The sequence below is a fragment of the Thermobia domestica genome, chromosome 3 (assembly GCF_964235325.1).
Source record: "Thermobia domestica chromosome 3, izTheDome1.hap1.1, whole genome shotgun sequence".
Taxonomy (NCBI): domain Eukaryota; kingdom Metazoa; phylum Arthropoda; class Insecta; order Zygentoma; family Lepismatidae; genus Thermobia; species Thermobia domestica.
Genome location: NC_137456.1, coordinates 91314053 through 91333343, shown reverse-complemented (window position 1 = coordinate 91333343; position 19291 = coordinate 91314053). Strand labels below are relative to the sequence as shown.

Here is a 19291-nt window from a genome sequence, read left to right as displayed (position 1 = left end):
GCACGGCTTAGGATCGAACCAAGGACCCAACGCACCAGAGGTGAAAGCTCTATGATGAGCCACCACGACCCTCCGCCCACAGAATAGAATCCATCGTTGAGCTTCTGTGTTGAAGTTACGGTTTGCATAAATCAAACATTTAATTTGTTAGATGTGCATATAGAAGATTGAGCCGCTATATATGATCGAATTCGAATTCTAAATTACTGTAAGAAAAGTCACGTTGCTGACATCCGTTGACCTCAGTGTGATCGCTGTTTACTTGACAATACCTTGCCACCGCAATTTCGATTGTAGAAGGCTTCTACGGAGTACAGGAAACGCAATCTTCAGACGTCAATCTTTAAAACTTCCACAGGCCCTGGAGACTACTTACATGGCGTGAGGAAAGTGCCCTCTCATGAGACCACACTTGTAGATATTTAGAGAATTGGTATCCGGTGATTTCACCGGAATATTCTCAGATGGAATGTTCTTTTTGTAAAAAAAATAATAATAATAATAATAATAATAATAATAATAATAATAATAATAATAATAATAATAATAATAATAATAATAATAATAATAATAATATGAACGTTAATGGTCTACTATAAACAGGCCACATTTTAAGGTGAAATATACTAACATGTACGTACGTCAAGACCCTTTAATTACTACACTATAATCCCTAACCGAATTCTGAATAATTTTAAATCCACATAATTTTCATCTATCTCATGGCAACATTGATTTGATTCGAACACCTTCAGCTCTACCAATTACGAAATTATTGTGAAGGATTACTTTTGTAAGCAATGGATAGGTAATTTCAGCTAACAATTTATTTTCAAACATCTAATTTATAATCAAAAAAGCAATAATGGCGTCAATGGGGAACAATGTGGAATGTGGCCTGCAAATACTTATAAAAGTAGGTTGTCCTAAAATGGATGGAACATAGTCAAAAAAGTGCAAAAACATGAACATTAAACTTAATGCAAAATCAATGACAAACAAATAATTCTTCTACTTATCTTAAAAACTAAAAGGGGGAGATGGCTGAAATTCAATTCAGATGTAGCAGAAACCACGTAGGGTCTATATTCCGAAAACAAATTATCCTAAAATGGATGAAACATAGTCAAAAAGCACAAAACATCAATGTCAATGGAAAAATCAATGAAAAACAATTAATTCCTCCATTTATCTCAAAAACCAAACGAGAGATATGGCTGAAATTCAGCTCCAAAAACAAATTATCCTAAAATGGATAAAACAGTCAAAAAGCACAAAACATTAATGTCAATGGAAAAATCAATGAAAAACAATTAATTCCTCCACTTATCTCAAAAACCAAACGAGAGATATGGCTGAAATTCAGCTTCAAAAACAAATTATCCTAAAATGGATGAAACATAGTCAAAAAGCACAAAACATTAATGTCAATGAAAAATCAATGAAAAACAATTAATTTCTCCACTTATCTCAAAAACCAAAAGAGGGAAATGAATGAAATTCAGTTCAAATATAGAAGAGATTATGTAAATTATATATTCTAAAAGCATTATTTTTAACATTGATGGAAGATAGTCAAAAAGCACGAAATATGAACATAAAGTCAATGGATAATTAATGAAAAAATGAAGTCATACATATCTCAAAAGCTATAATAAGGAGATAGCTAATTGAAAGCTTATTGCACAAATATAATGAAGATCTTAAAAACGATGTATAACACGTAAAATAAATATGGCTAGAACATTGTCAAAGTCAAGTTGTTTGAGTAAAATCAATAATAAGGATCAAATATATGCGTCTTCTGAAAATTACTCAGGGTGCCCCGCTCGGAGGTTACATGCTTGAAATATCTCACGTCTGGATTTGGAATCTTCAGACTAGATATAGCACGCAACGTGACTTTTGACCTGATCACGTGATACAGTCTGGTCCTTGTGGCTAACCGAATAGGCCCTTGGTATGTAGTTTTGATATGTTTTTCCAATATAAAATATTTTACATATACTAGATAGTACAAAGAGTATACAGAAAACATTTAGAAATGATAAGTATGTAGACACCTTCTCTTTCCTTACACTATTATAAAGAGAATTTGTGGTGTGCGAATTGTAGGGTTCTGGACGTAAGGCTTCAATATCGTGGCAAATAATATTAAACCTCATATTTCAAGTTTAATCCTTTTTATAAAAATCAAACGTCTTGTTGAACTCAAAATGTGAAGTGAATACTCCATTTTACACGAGGAATTGTTATGACATGACGGATATCAGCGCTTGAAATCTTGCTAGATTAATTTTGAGTTTTGTGTGTACAGTAAGTCTAGGATTGAAATGTTTTCTTTTTTTCTGTCTTGAGTAACGTAGAAGACACTTCTTTTCTTAGCAAAGAAAAAAAGTGAGAGATGTATATATAGCTAAGGAGAGAAGACACGAAGCAAACAGATCTGGATCGTTTGAAAGGAATAAAATCCTCTCGTGCTGTGTCCCGCACAACCATGATAAAGCACCACTGTTTGCTCTTCAGCTTACAGTGCGGGTAAAGGACTCTTCTGTTGCAGGAGGATGGCTCCCCGGGCACCATAAGAACAAAGAAGATGAAAAGAATTTAATACCCAAAATGTCATTTCGCAGTTGTTTTTTTCTTCTTCTTTTGTACATCCTCCGAGCGATGAAAAGCACAAGAGCCAAAGCCTTATATTAGAGAAATATCGACTATTTTGGTATTTTGAATTATAATCCCGCGTCTTACTTTTTATTTTATTTTGATCTTCTAATGATATACGCTTCCTTACAAGAAACTCTTCGTTTATTATAGTATATAATGCAGTTGTTGTTAACAATAACAAATAACAGTTTAAGTAAACAGAGAACAAAATATTTATTTTTCAGATTTTAGAGAAGGAGCCAAGAGCTATTTCACCATATTTAATGAGAAATCGAATTAAGTTCTACCCTCAAGTTAGCATACACTGTTACAAATATTTGTTCTCAAGTTGAAAAAAAATGTCTCCCAAACTCGCTTTAACTCAATTATGCCGAGTTACGAACGAGTGCCAGTACTCAAAGGTGAACAAATTTGTTCGAATGTACCTTTCTAATACTAAAGTAAATTTGTTACAATTGAAATTAAATTAACTCGCATATTGAATAATAATAATAATGAATATTAACCCTCATACTACCAACTGGGGAGGTACATTGTGCTCATCACAACATGTTTTTTGTAATTATTCTTCTAATCGTTTCTTTAAAATTGTCAGAAAAAATATATGTTATTGATTATCATGTTTAGCGTATGCATATTTTAAGGTTCCGCATGTCTCCGTAACGTGCGATAACCATATGTACTAACGTGCGAATGGTAGACAAAACAACGCAGACGACGGACCCAAAGAGGAGTCGCCAACATCGCCAACAGTCGGAAGGACGAGAATCACCGAAGGAATCCAACACTTCAGGATAAAAGGGAGCTGCACGCCTCGACCAGTATCAATCTCCACATTTTGATCAAACTACCTAAAACCCTAAGGCACCCGGCCATTGGGTTACCCTACCCTCTCACGACGCTTGGTCAATTGAGAGACACCCAATCCTAAAGCACTAAGACGCACGGTCATTGGGTTCCTTCTCTCTCTCAAGACGATTGGTCACCAAGGGAGACACCTACATCACACAAAACTTAACCCCTCTCACGACGCCCTGTCAAAGAGAATTACCTCACCTCAAAGCCCACGACGCTTGGTCGTCGGGTTCCTACCACACTCTAAGCTATAGTATTTAAAGGAAACTATTATTGTACCGGTACATGCTTTTGTATTAGAGGAGCTTTTTATAATAAAAGGTGGTGGGAAAAGTCCAAATCCCGAGTACTATATTTGCTCTACCCATGAAATTTTACAATATACCTTACGGTGATGCAAATTGAACGTTAGTATGTCTCATAAATATACTATTTTAAGTTGGTGGGTACAAAGTAACTTTTCGTTGGTAAAGATGTGACTGACATTTAGAAGTGTCACTCCTAGATGGCTATATAATACATTGCTTTTAGTCTTATTCCGTGTATTATTTACTCCAGTCAGTATAGATTTTTGAGAGTTTCAATTTTTTTGCGATATATATTAAATCTTAACAGAAAGGTACAAAATGAGTATTTCTTGGTAGTCCGCATCCTACAAGAAATACCTAGGTAGTGCGAGGGTTAAAAAATATAGATGATTTTAATTTGTATGTATTAAAGATGACTATCCGTACCTCAACGTTTGTCAAAAAACAGTTCCGTTTTGAAGTCTTAATGTTCAGAAAAGTTTCCAATTTTAGAACTGTGTATATTTTAAGGCATACACCCTACATAGCCTAAATCAGGCTATTCTAACTGGATTCTCTGTGACGTCATAGTTTCATTTTCCCCTTCTGTGTAAGTCACACGAAAAGACAAGGAGACGACTTCACACCTGGCGTTAGAAACTGTAGTGATGACAGGAACAAGAACATCGATAGTGCAGTGGGTGGGTTTGTAGACCGTTGCTAGTGGATCAGTGGCTACTGGTGCACTACCAAACTCTTTTTTACTACATTCTCATTCCTCCAATTTCCCTTTTACAGCCTTTGCTCCGATCACCAAACCGTGCTCTCTTGTAATCAGTGGCGAAGGGTGGTAAGAGGCCCTGAGGTCCGGCCTACCCATTTACTCTCAGAAATTACAAATCATAATTTATTTTTATTTCTTGTCACAGAATTTTAGATAATATAAGTTGACGAAAAACATTTTATTGTAAGATAAAGAAATCGTGGTTAGCACCACTGCTGTGAGGCTCCGCAAGCAGTGCCTCAGAGCCGAAACGTGCTGCTGATAACCTGCAAGTGGCAACTGAGGCGAACGCAACAGAAGCAGAAGATAACCTGCAAAGGAAACCGGCCTCAGCACTTGTCGACTTTCGTTTTACGTGTGTGTCCAGAGTGCTCTTTCGACTGTCTTCGACTTCGAATCGAGAGCAAGAACACATGGTGTGTATTAAAATTAAGTGGAAGTGTGGGTGTTTTTGTTTTTGTGAGTGGCGTTTTATTTTATTTATTTATTACTTTTGCACAAGTGAACGAGAAAAATGCCTGAGTGGTCGGAGAATATGAACCTAATAGATTTCTTAATAAAAAAATTAACTATCTCAGTGTTCTTACGAAAATAAGTGTATTATTAAAGAACGCAGACCAACGCCAATATTGAAAATAGAACAAACAGACGGTAAAAAGGCAAGCAAGTTCTGCATGCATTGGTATGAAAAATATAAGTGGCTGACTGGATACAACAATAGAATGTATTGTTTTTATTGTCTTATATTCGGTGGTGAAGCAGAATGGACAAAAGAAGGAATTATCTCCTTGAAAATTTCGCACGTAAAGCAACGAAACATCAAGGGTCTGAAAAACACATAAAAAAACAGTGAAAGCTTTTATTTAATAGGCCGAACGCAAAGAATTGAGTGTACTGTGTCCGAAGCTATTCGCCTACAGATACTAAAACATAATGAAAAGGTCGCTACCAATAGAAGAATTTTAGGCCGTTTAATTCAAGTTGTTTGCTTTCTCGGTAAGCAGGAATTATCTTTTAGAGCTCATGTTGAGAACGCCGAATCTGATGATAAGGGGAATTATTTGGAGTTGTTGGAGTTGTTAACTTAGCACAAGAAGATCAACTTATGAGAGCCATTTAGAGTCTGACTCTGTTTTTAAAGGAACATCAAGTGATATACAAAGGAACATCAAGTGATGACTTGATTGAATGTGTGTTGTGTGTTTTGAACGATATAATTAAAGATGAAATTTTACGCGCAGAGTTTGTTTCAGTGCAAGTAGATAAAACAACAGATGTTTCTTATAGAGCGCAAATGAGTGTGATCATGCGATATTGTTTGAATGATCAAATACAAGAGAGGTTTGTAGGGTTCTTCGATGTGTCACGTAATAAGACTGCACAAGGAATGTCAGAAGTCATTCTCCGTGTTCTCAAGGAACTCAATGCAGACAATAAACTTGTGTGTCAAACATACGACGGTGCGTCTGTAATGGCTTCTTCGAAAGAAGGTGTGCAGTATTATGTGAAAAAAGAATGTCCATATGCATTGTTTATACACTGTTACGCCCACAGGTTGAATTTGGTGTTACTACACAGTAGAAAGACCATAAAACGTGTAAAATTGTTTGTTTATGACTTGACTGCGTTCCATTCGCTTTTCTCAAGATCAACGAAGAGAACTGAGAACTGAGGGTTTCCATCTCCCCCCCCCTTCCCGAAATTCCACACGGTGGAATTATCACTCGCGCGCAGTTGAAACAATTAAATCTCATTACAGCGAATTAAAATCAGCCATGACTCACATACGCGAATCTGATGACGAAAATTGGGATCTGGATTCAATAAGCGCTGCCAGTGGTCTACAGTTACGCTTAAATTCATATGAAATTGTCTTTTTGTTGTGTTTGTATAGCAAAATATGTGTGTTTACGGAAAATCTGTTCCTTATTTTGCAAAAAAAAAAAAAAAAAAAAAAAAAGTTTACTTCCGATATCACACTGTGCTGCAAAGAAGTCATGCAAACATTGTCTGCATTCAAAAACTGCGTTTGGAAGAGACTGTGCATGAATTCATTATGGAAAGTCAAGATATCAGTTCGTTGCATTTCGGTGACAAGGAAAAGCAAACCTTAAAAGTACTCTCGTATGAAATTTTGGACACGCTTGCGGTTCAGATGGAAATGCGTTTTCGTGATTTGTCCTCTTTAGAGTTTGTATAACTGTTTGATTGTGAACAGTTTAAGGCTTACAAAAGTGATTTTCCTCGGAAGAAACTAGATAATCTTCTTAAACTCTATCCCTTCTTTGACGCAGAGTAGCTTCGAAATGAGCTGAAAAACATTTACTCCGACGAAAATAAATACCTGAAACCTCTTAATCTACTTCAGTATATCATATTAAATTGCCTGCAAGAAGTGTATACGGAATGTCTTCGTTTGTTACATTTGAGCTTGAGTATTCCAGTCACCACAGCATCATGTGAAGGAAGCATGAGTGCCCTCAAGAGAATTAAAACATTCCTGTGGAATACAATGAAAAACGATAGACTTAGTGGTTTGGCTTCAATCGCTATAGAAAAGAAGCTGTTATGGACATTAACCACGGATCCAGCTTTTAAGGAGAAAGTAATACACGTGTTTGCCGAGAAGAAAAACAGGCGCTTGGAATTAATTTATAAGGAGATATAAATAATCCAGGTAAGATTATTATTATTATTATTATTATTATTATTATTATTATTATTATTATTATTATTATTATTATTATTATTATTATTATTATTATTATTATTATTATTATGGGCCTACCCTGACGAAATCATCACTCTTCGCCACTACTTGTAATGTATCCATCAGTTGAAAATGGCTGCCTAGTCTTTGCACTATCCTTTTTCTCCTGATTCGTTTCGTGATGTACTTCTTGCGGTACAGAGAATGACACATTTGAAGACAGTAAACTTGACATAAAAAAAAAAATGTTTTGCCTCAAAGACTGCTGCTGCATAGTATTGTAAAGATATTACATCACTGGAATGTTAGGAACAACAATTTGTGCAGTGGTGGATCTAAAAGGTAAAAATTGAGGAGCCAGCCAGAACTCAGTGCATCAATACTGTTCATTGGAATGTCATAGTTTATAGTTGATTCTATTCAGCATGAAACAAGCTTTCCAGAAGTGTTACGTATTGGTGCCCATAATGTACCTGAACAGGGAAAATTGGGAGAATGTCGAAAAATTTCCCTCTGAAAATCCCTTTCATCAACTTTGGTCCCCTCTGGAGTAGTCCAGGGTAAAACCACAAAATTCAAATGTATCTCAAAAAATATTATATTGCCTCAAAAAATATTATATTGCGTACCAAGTTTCGTTTTGATAGGCGGAATAGGTATGAGGTTTTGAGCTGTATTAGTATACAACTTTTCCAATCATATCTATTGATGTACAAATAGTTAATGTACAAATGCCTGTGTTGGTTATAATGACATGTTCAAGAACTTGATAGTTGAATTAAGGACATTGAAAATAGTATGAAATTTAAGTAACTTCACGCAGGTAAAGATTATAGTCTCCAAATAAAAAAAATCTATATTTGTTTCTAGAAACCAGAATCACATTGCTATAGGTATGAGCACGACTTTGTGATCAAATGTTTAAAGTATATGTTTTTTTACATGTGATGTCTTGGATTTGTTTCCGGGTTATAATACGTGGCATTGGGTAAAAGCAGGGTTTAAATTTTACTTTAAGGAATGTTTTATATGAACCAGGGTACTATAAAATAATATTGAACTCAAAATAACCAACTAATTGAAAATGGGTATGGAAGAAATGGAAAAATGAAATGAAATCTTTGAGTTCTATGTCCAACAATTATGCCGGCTAGGAGAGTGATAATGAGAAATGAATGAAAATGGCGAAACGAAGAAAGTGGGAGAAAACGTGAGAACCCCGAGGAAACTCGCGCACACGGTGTTTGTCCATCACAAAGTTTACTTAGCGCGAGCTGGGATCAAACCAGGGACTCCATGCACCAAAGTTAACGTTCTACCACTGAGCCACCGCAGCAAATAAATGAAAAATCACCGAAGAAATGAAAAATACATAATAGAGCTTTGTCATACCATAGCTACTTGAATATAATTAAAAACACTTTACATAATGCTTTACAGTGGAATGCATTTCTGTAATCTGTGCCATAAAAATAATAGCTCCTTTTGGCTAAGTGGTTTGCGTACGCGCTTTTTGCGTAGGAGACCCAGGTTAGATTCCCGGCGGGAGCTCATGTGGTTCGGATTCCATATTAATTAGTAGATCTATGTCTCATATAGCTTCGCTACTGAACGGGACGTTAACTCAACACAACTTAACTCAATAGTTATTTTAACATACATTGCATCAAAATTTGTTATCGTATGTTCTGTAACATACATGGAAATTTTAATTAACTGTAGGTCAGAATTGTGTTGAAAATATATAGATTTATATAAATTTCATTACTACCTCATTTAAGTGAATTATCCATAGTTATTATTGGATTATAGTTGGATTGGATTATAATACAGTTGAACTATTGGTTATTAAAATGCAGCTTATGTTACCTAGATATACATCTCTATGCTTGGAATAATAAAGCGGAATACAACTGTACATGATTTATGGCATTTAGGAATTCAGCATTAAACATGATGTTAATCATATTAAACTTACGGAAACCGGATTCTGAATTCTGGAACTCCAGACTGGCTGAGGAGAACGTAAATTCTATGGAGGTTATAACTCTCTTATTATCTGTGACATTCGAATTGTAATGATATTTGTAAGTTCAAACTTCTTTTGTTTATTGCTTAGTTAAAAGTTTCCACTGTCACTCGTCTCAGCATGAAACTATTTACAAAAATTCCTGTCACTTGTCTCTCTATGTAAATCACTGTCACTGTCTCACTATGAAACTATTTACGTAAATCACTGGCACTTGTATCTCTATGAAACTATTTACGTAAATCAGTGTCACTTGTCTTACTATGAAACTACTTACATAGATTGTTTGGCACTTGTATCACTGTGGAGCTATTTACGTAGACACTGACACTTATATCACTATGAAAATATTTATGTAAATAAATGTCATCTGTCTCACTATGAAAGTTCACGCAAATTACTGTCATTTGTCTCATCATGAAACTAAGTAAGAAACTGTTTACGTAAATCACTGTCACTTGTCTCACTATGAAACTATTTATATAAATTACTATCACTTGTCTCACTGTGAAACTACGTGCGTAAATAACGTTCACTTGTCTCAATATGCAACTATTTATGGAGAAGACTATTTCCTTAACACGATCTAACAAGTCAAATCTCTTCGTTATTAACGCTTGCAAATACCAAAAGGTAGCTTTAGTTTGGAGGGTTACGGTTTAGCTCCCCTTTTAGCAACAATACTCCATGAGACGTGGAACTACAGCGTCTTATGAAATCAGAACAACTTGAGCTATCATTGGAACGGAGAAGATAGCGTACTATTTTGCCGATACATAAGTATATAATGCGAAATATCTCTATAATGCTGAATTCATTTTGTAAAAAGAAGCGACTTGAAGACGAACTAAGTAAAGTCACGTCATTAAAACTAGTTCATTTCAAAGTACACAGGAAAGACATCTCCATATAGATCAATGGGCTAAAAAAAAAGAAATAAAGTTTGTATAGACATTCCACACCACACTATGATTTAATTAAATTAGTTCGGCATATTTTCTGGATTGAATGAACTGCATGGGTTTGATTATCATTCCTTTCTCTCTCTTTAGTCCAAGTGTTTGGGTACGATTACCTAGGAAACACAATCAACACAAAAAAAGCAAAGAAAGAAAAGAAAAGAAAAAAGAAAATCGAGGCAGACACACTATACTATATTTGTTGGAGTAAAAATGAGGTAATGGTAGATTTGTAGGTGTGCTACTATTTTGAAACTTGTCTTAAAGTATACATATTTTGAGATTAATTAATATTTTTCTTACTAGAGTATGTATTTCTTTATTAAAATTAAGTCCATAAGTCGTAACAGTTTCAATAACGTAACGTTATCTTCCTCAGAAGTAAATTGGCATATATATATATGTATTAGGGGGTCGAAAAAATCGAAAGTTTGAGGACCCATTTGCGGTAGTGCGGAAAAGTTGTGCCAGCATGTAGGTATTATCTATGCGAAATTTCAAAACCCTAGAATCATATCTTATGTTCTGGCAGAGGGTGCAAAATTTTGAGAATTCGTTGAAAAATTCAAATATTTATGTTTTTTTCTTTTTAAATTAATACTATACATTTATCACAGGATCTTTCATGGTAGTAACGAAAAGTTGCGTTTATATATATTTAACAACTATAAAGAGTTTCAGAACTCTGGAATAATAAAGGAACAGGTATTTCTGACCGATCAAAGAACAAAGCGACTAATATGTATCGGCCAGGTCGATGTGCAAAAAATGAGAAAAATTCGAAAGCGTCTCAATAGAAAGCAAGTGGTCTTCTTTGTAACTCTGAAAGGAATGCCTCAATCAGCTCGTTTCATGGCTCATCGTTATCGGACCAGGATATGCAGTTCACGACAACGAATTCAACATCCTCAGAGGAAGAAGACGCAAACAAAATGGAGGTGGACATCGATACAAGTGCACGTTCTTTGCCTCGAACAGCATCGCCCCAAATTCTACTGAAGCTTACACATACCGCCATATTAAGTCAAAGAGGTGTTTTACATGACGTAGGCCTAATCAGCACATCGGATACAACGTTAGTGCTTGACAAGAGCAAAATATCAAAAGAAAGATCTCGAACTATGGAAAATCTAAGAAGTGAGAATTTGGAAAATGCTTGTGGTCCTATTTTAGGTCTTCACTTTAATGGTCGACTTCTTCATAACACATTGTCAAGACCAAATCTTTTCGAGAAGTACTTCCGAGAACATTAATAGAAGAACGTTATTCCCTTGTGAAGAACCTCTTTCTACGTTGAACACGTTACACCTACATCTAGATCCAGTCTGAACATTTCTGAAAGTATTATCAACTATACCACAACAGAGGTGCTTGGAGATCTCAACGGCGTTATTGTGCTTGGTTGTGATGGAACACCGGTGAATACAGGAGTCCATAATGGAGTACTGCGCCGCCTTGAATTGAAGTTAGGCAAACCTGTTCAATGGTCTGTTTGTCTCCTTCATTTTAATGAATTGCCCATACGTCACTTGTTCCAGTTCCTTGTTGGCCCCACTTCTGGCCCTTCCTCTTACTCTGGCAGCATTGGAAAGTCTTTGGACGGCTGCGAGCAGCTTCTTTAGTAACATATGAGCCAATTGATTGACCCTTGCCTTCAATTGAACCATCCATTCCTAGCAAGGATCACAAATATCTGATGGATATTGTTCTTGCCATTTCCTCAGAAATCTGTCCAGCGCGATCCAGGGTGACCTAATGCGTCTCGCTGGTTGACAACAGCGTGTGTTTCTACAACGAAACAATCGGACTGTCTAAACACCGTAGTAGAGTTAATTATGAGAGTGCATGTTCCATTCTAGTTCCAAGGATGGAGTTCGACACGTACACCAATTCATTGTCACCTCTAGATATTTGTACAAAACTCGACTCGACGTAATCGACAATGTAATTTCCCGAAAGGATTTCGTCGCATCTCCAGAAAACATTATGATTGCGATGCTAACCGACGAAAGTGCACATGTTCGAAGAGTTACAAAAGCAAGAGCCAGAGAAGTTGAAGCAACAGGTGAAGCTGATGGTGTTCGTATATTCAACATTTCTAAAATAAAATCTGAAGCTAGGGACAACATTGACATGATCAACTGGAAGACAACCCACGTGACCCCACCACCAGTTTTGAATAGCATAACATCCTAGGATCTGTAAACCATGCTGCAAGAAGAGGTTCTAACTGAATGGTCATTCGCTGAGTTCCCATGCCACACCCGAGCTATGGAGAGAACTGTACAACTAGTTACGGAGGCCTCCATGAAAGTTTTCGGTCATGGAAACCGTGACGACTTCATTCGGGCTACCTTGAAATCCAGAAAAAGTGTCATCACTCAGGTTCAAGGGTCAGTATAATATGTGAATGGTGAAACCTTCGCGAAAAATTTTCACAAACTTGAAATTGAAAGTCGATAGGTTTTATAAGGTATTCGTTTATTTTTCTGTTTGTTAAAACATAAACATTAATATTCTAATTTGTCAGGTATTTGTGTGAATGAAACATTTGGAGCCTAAGAACTATGTAGTTCTAAAATGTTGCTGCTTTACTTGAAACGCATGATAATTGTGATTGATAGAATATGGTTTAAGTACTAGTAAGAAAAAAATATGTAAGGTCACCCCAACTGCCAGAAGAGAAAGATTTATCCCAGGATTCTGAAACATTTTATAATAGTTAAATATATGTAAACGCAACTTTTCGTTACTACCATGAAATATGTTGTGATAAATGTATAGTATTAAAAATATAAAAAGTTAAATGTTTTGAATTTTTCAATGAATTTTCAAAATTTTGCACCCCCTGCCAGAACATAAGTTATGATTTTAGGGTATCGAAATTTCGCACAGGTAATACCTATACGTAGATATAACTTTTCCGTCCTACACCAATGTGGTCTACGATTCTATTGAAAATTTACAAAATGTTAGATTTTTCATATTTTTACCAAGTTTTCGAAACTTCATAGGCCTTGCCAGAACATAAGATATTATCCTAAGTTTCTGAAATTTTGCAGGGGTAATACTTACATGCAGGCACAACTTGTCCGCACTACCGCAAAGGGATTCTCACACACTTTCGATATTTTCGACCCCCCCTAATATATATATGTTCGTATTAACGTAGGTAATATATACAAACATCATAATATTAAATTAGTGATATACAATTTTATTGGTAATTTAATGGATGTATGAATGGAATTATATATTTGAGATATGTGTTTGTTATTTACATTATTCAGACTGGATTTTGTTATATTTGGATCGAGTTTGGTACTGTCTGTTCAGTAATGAAGAATGTCTGAGTATATTTATTTAATGTACGTATACGGAGGTTTGAGTGAGGAGCTGAAGATAAAAAGTATGTAAGTTTTAGACAAAGTTAATTAAATCAAATTTAGGACTACAAGATGTGAAATTATGCTTATACGTTATACTATATCTATGTGAAGATGTTTCGTAACACTATGGAGTAGCTAATTTACGTCTAATAATGTAACGATACGATGCATGAATATAGAGAATGTTTGAATAAGGATAAATCAGAGGAATGATGAGGGATTCGTGTGAATTGGGAGAATAAACAGATAGAAGTCAAGATTAGTTGTCTATATTTTCCTGACGGCTAACTATAAAGGAATAAGCAATCCAAAGACAGTACTAATAGTGCAACCGAGTGACATGTAAAGGAAAATGAAGTTTCAGTTTAGGGATATCCATTTAAACTATTGGAAGAATGGAGAACAGCGATGTACATAATCTGGAACAGCCGTTTCTGAGAAACATTTGATTCCTCTCTTTCTCTGTGAAATACACATTTGAATTAAATAGAAATGACAAAACCACAGCTCGACCAAGTTCCTAACTATGTTCAAACATTGATTTCAAGCCATTTAGCGTTTGATCACATGCAGCGTCTCTGTAACTTTTGGAGTTTCTCTGAGTCTCTATTATTGGCAAATGATTAAATCGTCTTTACCCTTTAGACTATACATTTACAGTAAAATAAAATGATAAAAGCACAACACGAACAAACTGTTACTTATTTTCTAAAAGTAATTTCAAACATATTTGCCATTTTCTCACACAAAATTGCAAATTGTATATACAATTTTTAAAATTGCCCCTTTCCTCTCTAGGAGCAAAGTTTTAGAAAACACTAAGACTTGTAGTTACTTATTTTTAATGATGAGTTTACACCCAATTTCATATCTCTGACTTCAGGGATACTAATATGTTATATTCGTGACCAGTTAACTCCTCATTGAATTTCGTATTTCAATCCAAGTGAAATGTTGAAAAATCAGCGCGGTTTAATGCTCACTATGTTTTGAAATTCATTTCAAACGGTTCAGTCGTTTCTCATTCAGTGGAAACACCCAATGTTCTTTTCATTGTTATATATAAAGATACAAGTACATATTATAACTCTTTTAGAACCATATAATTCTTCATACCACGGTGAAAAGACTTCCTAATATTTACTATCTACGATATAATTTTATTTTACAAAAAATCTCTGCTCTAAAATTTAAAATAATTCTCTTGTTTATGGGAAGAAAACGGCATTTTCATTGTAGATAAGTAACAGCTTCTTTAAACCACACTTTCCCTCGAAATTGAAAAAGTAAAACTGATACAATGTTCTTAAATTTGACAAGTATTTACTTACTAATTTTTAGGAAAATACGAATGGTGAAAAGTAAATGGTTCCTCAATTTTCCCAGCCTTCCCTGAGCTCTAGTGGCTAGTGCGTATATCTTTACTGCACATAGTCCTGGGTTCGATTCTGCATGAGGGAGCACAAAACAAAATTCCACAATCATTCAGTTTCATTAATCATCTGTCTTCTTTAGCCTAAAGGGCATAAACAAGGGATGATGCAATAAAAAAATCATTTCATTTTCCCAATTTTACTCAACTTTTCGAAGTCAAATTTTAAACACTGTTATCCGTTTGAAAGCAATGACCTCAAAGGTTGACGCTAAAATCATGGCCACTATGCTTATCATTGCTATAAATCTTCCCCCAAAAGGGCATCTAATGGAGGCATACTTCAAGGAAATGGAAGTTCTATGTCATTTAAGAACCATTTTTAGAGAAGGTGACCTAACTTACCTCTAAACCTGTACTTTGAAAGCACTAAAGAAAATAAGTTATGATGATTTTTGAAATAATACTCTCCTTTTAAAAATAAGTTTTATTTACAGTATTTCAAAGTAATTGTCAACTGCAAGGATAAACTTTTGGAATAATACTATGTGCGTGTGTCTTCACGTGGTTCTCCATTTCCTTCCGCTTTTTCATTACACCACTTCATTCATTATCAACATCATCGCCTCCTTCAGCTTCGGTACATAAACGTGCGACGTAAAACAAGAAATTTCATTTCAAACTTTTAAAGTATCAACAGCTCTTCAACAAGACAGGGCATTTTTCACGGAACACTTAAATTAAAGCACTATTACACACTATTTTCTACATCCCATACATTTGTCCATCCAGCATCAGTTCAGTGAATTACTACAAAAGTAAATCCATTCATCTTTCTTGTGATCAACTACGTTACTTGTGAAGCATGAAGTTACTTATTAAGACCAGTTGTTATTGTTGGAAATGTCAATATTAATGAAAAAAAGAAATCTCAAGAAAATTCCATGACTGTTAGTTTAATTAAATGCTCCTAACGAAATGTGAAAATTAAGTGATTCTTCATTAGTTTAACGTCCAAAGATTATGCCCTTTAGTTTATAGGAGACGAGTGAATGATAAAACTAAATGATTGTGAAATTAAATGTTAGTACTCTCCTACCAGGACTTGAACCCGAGACCATGTACAGCAATGACGCATGCGTTAGCTACTAGACTAGCGGGCAGGGCCCTAACGAAATGTGATGAATATTAACTTAACATTCAAGGTTGTAAAAAAAATATAAAAATAACAATGGCATTCTTACTTGCGTTAGTTCCTGAAATTATTGTAAAAAATATAAAAGTAACAATGACATTCTTACTTGCGTTAGTTCGTGAAAGTATTGTAAAAATATAAAAGTAACAATGACATTCTTACTTGCGTTAGTTTGTGAAAGAATTGTAAAAGATAGAAAAGTAACAATGACATTCTTACTTGCGTTAGTTTGTGAAAGTATATTATTTTCAAAGAATGCACCACACAAAGTTTATTTGTACCATACATGGTTCTAGATGTGTAACATGCAAAATTATTATGTGAAAACAATCAGATTAACAAAAGCGGATAGGTCGATCAAACCTCCTTATAGATTATCCGACATAGAAGCAAAATGTTAGTGATAATGTTATTCACTAGGATTCCAAAATATTAGACGGAACTCCTACTTTTCCTTGGCACCATCTGTACATTATTGTCCCTATCTCAAATAGTTTGGAGTAGTTAAAATTTTAACAATATTTAATTTATATATATATTAACATATGTATAAACGGACATCAATCATTAAAGTACGAGACAGTATTATGTCGCCACAGCATTAAGAATTGAGAAAGCAAACAAAAATTTATTATGCATAATAACAGAAAGAAAACATTAAAATACGTTGCTGTTTATCTGCATCATATATTTCATAAAAATATTCGTAGCAAAACAGTAGATCATTCTTCTCAATGAAACTCAAGGAGAGAGAGAATATAGAGACGCAATAATCCTTTCTTGCGATTTTTAAATATGTATTTCTACTTTAAATATAGTAGGCTAGTGTGATACTACTATAATTTTATTTAAGCCGAGATAATATGATGAGAAATGGTCTATATCTTGCACAATGGCCTGTGCAAACAACAACTGCGCCGGATTTAAGTCCCAATCGTGAGTGTGAGCCCACCTTAATGTAGGTTCCGTCCTTCATAACCTCCGTTTTGAAGGACGCAACACAAAATAAATAATTTCAAACATTAACTCAATTTTAAGTATCTTCAATAAGTGTCGTTGTTTTATTTTTAGACAATATTTTTTTTAACTTTAAAAGAAGCTGAAATATGTATTGTTTTCAGCAGTAACTATTATGAAGGTATTAGAGATAATTAAATTATGTATGTTGCTACTCAAGTATATAAATTAACAATAAAAATTAAAACATTTTGTAATCTAATAGAAAATTGGAAGTTTAAACCTATAATGAAAAGAATAAAACATTGTTTTTCATATACATTCAGATACTTTTTTGTATAGATGTAATTAGTTTTAGTAATTGCTATTAATATTATAATTAATTACCTTCAATTTTAATATAAAGTCTATCTATATTCTTTCTATACGTTATATCGCAAAATGTATATTTAATGTTTACACCAATATCAGTGTGATATGTCATTTTACTTGCTAACACATACATTAATATCACCAAAATCTGTTTCCATATCCCACGTGTAGCTCAGAGCTTTTTAACGTATCATCATTAACTAGTGAAAAAAAAATATCATAAATGCCGTGAATAATTACTTACCTTTCTAACGCAGAACGATCATCGCATTAATAAACACGGCTTACAAAACCCGGTAACGTATTCACTTTATCACTGAAATACACGGCACAATCACAAATGCTTTCATGGTTTAAAATTCACTGACAGTTCCGATATGCTCTCGCATCCGTGTATTTGTCAGTTGTGTGGCGCCCAGCATCTCATTGAAGACCTCTATCGGCGAAGCGGCAAACTACGAGATGATCACACAAGGTTGCCTGTCTTGGAAATTTATCAAAAGTGAAAAAAAAGGGGGCAAATCAGACTTCTTAGCAATGAATGGAAAAGATGTTTCATAACACTTTCCCAAGGAATACTAATGTAATTTTTGTATAATAATATTGATAGAAATGTATAAACAGTTAAAGAAAATTTCTATAACGCAAGGTAAAGCAATATAAAATAATAAAGTCAAAAATTTAAAGTGTCATGAAACACTTTCCACTTTAAAATTCTGGTGTGGTGGACCTGGGTTCGATTCCCGGTGGGGTCTTATGCGGTTCGGATTCCACGTTAATCTGTAGGCCCTGTCCCATATAGTCTCGCTGCTGAAAGGGACGTTAAACTCAAAATCAACTCAACTCAAAATTGAAAATAATTATACGAACGTCATAGTTATAAGGAAAACGGTGAAGGTCTACATCTAGGTGAATAAGGAAAAACTTAGAGAAACAAGAAATGTATATAATGCAAAAAGAATAAGTGCGAAAAAGAGTATATTTCAAACATTTCTAAAAACATGTATTAGATATAGTGTTGTTATAAGTGTGTAGAAAAACACGAATCCTCCTTATAGCATTAAGAAACCCGTACTTATGATGGAAAGTGGCTCAGTGGTAGACCACTGATGTTTGACGCGAGCGGTATTTCAATGGATCACAGACTCATCGACTCAAAGTAAGTTTGTGGTGGGTCGAGCGGTATTTCAGTCGATCACAGACTCATCGACTCAAAATAAGTTTATGGTGGGTACATCATGCGTCTGTTTTTCCTGGATTGGCCCGCTTTCTCCTATACTCACATCCCACTAATTCTTTCATAGTCATTAATTTTCAAGAGTCATTCTCCTTCTTTAGCCTAAAGAGAATAAATCTTAAGACATTAAGAAAATCAAGACATTTTTTCAGCCCTCATTTCCTTCTTCAAAAAATCTTTAAATATTACTCGCCATCATTTTTCATTCGTATCGTATCTAGGAATGAAGACGTAGTCTTCAATAATGATGCGCTCAATAGTTTTCTGTGTTTCCTTTAAAACATCTAGTTGTGCCCTCCAAACCTACGCTTTGTCTACGAATTGCCTTCACGCTTAGCGACATCTCTTGATGTTGGGTAAAAGGCGGTACAGCTAGTGGCAACTATTATGAACTGTTATGAACATGTTTGACAGACTGAGGTCACGTGGATTTATAATAAGGATCTTTATCTTTATCTCCATCTTTTACATAGCTCGA

General features: G+C 34.7%; 1 protein-coding gene across 2 annotated transcripts in view; it reads right to left on the bottom strand.

The window, feature by feature from the left end:
* The window catches only part of LOC145680609 (cubilin-like), a 1259764-nt gene extending 1241791 nt beyond the window's left edge, over positions 1-17973 (bottom strand). For both annotated transcript variants that reach the window (XM_081751290.1, XM_081751291.1), the window contains exon 1: positions 17821-17973. The gene's annotated coding sequence lies outside the window, so the exon portion shown is untranslated. The remainder of the gene's footprint in view (positions 1-17820) is intronic.
* Between the last annotated feature and the right edge of the window lie 1318 nt (positions 17974-19291).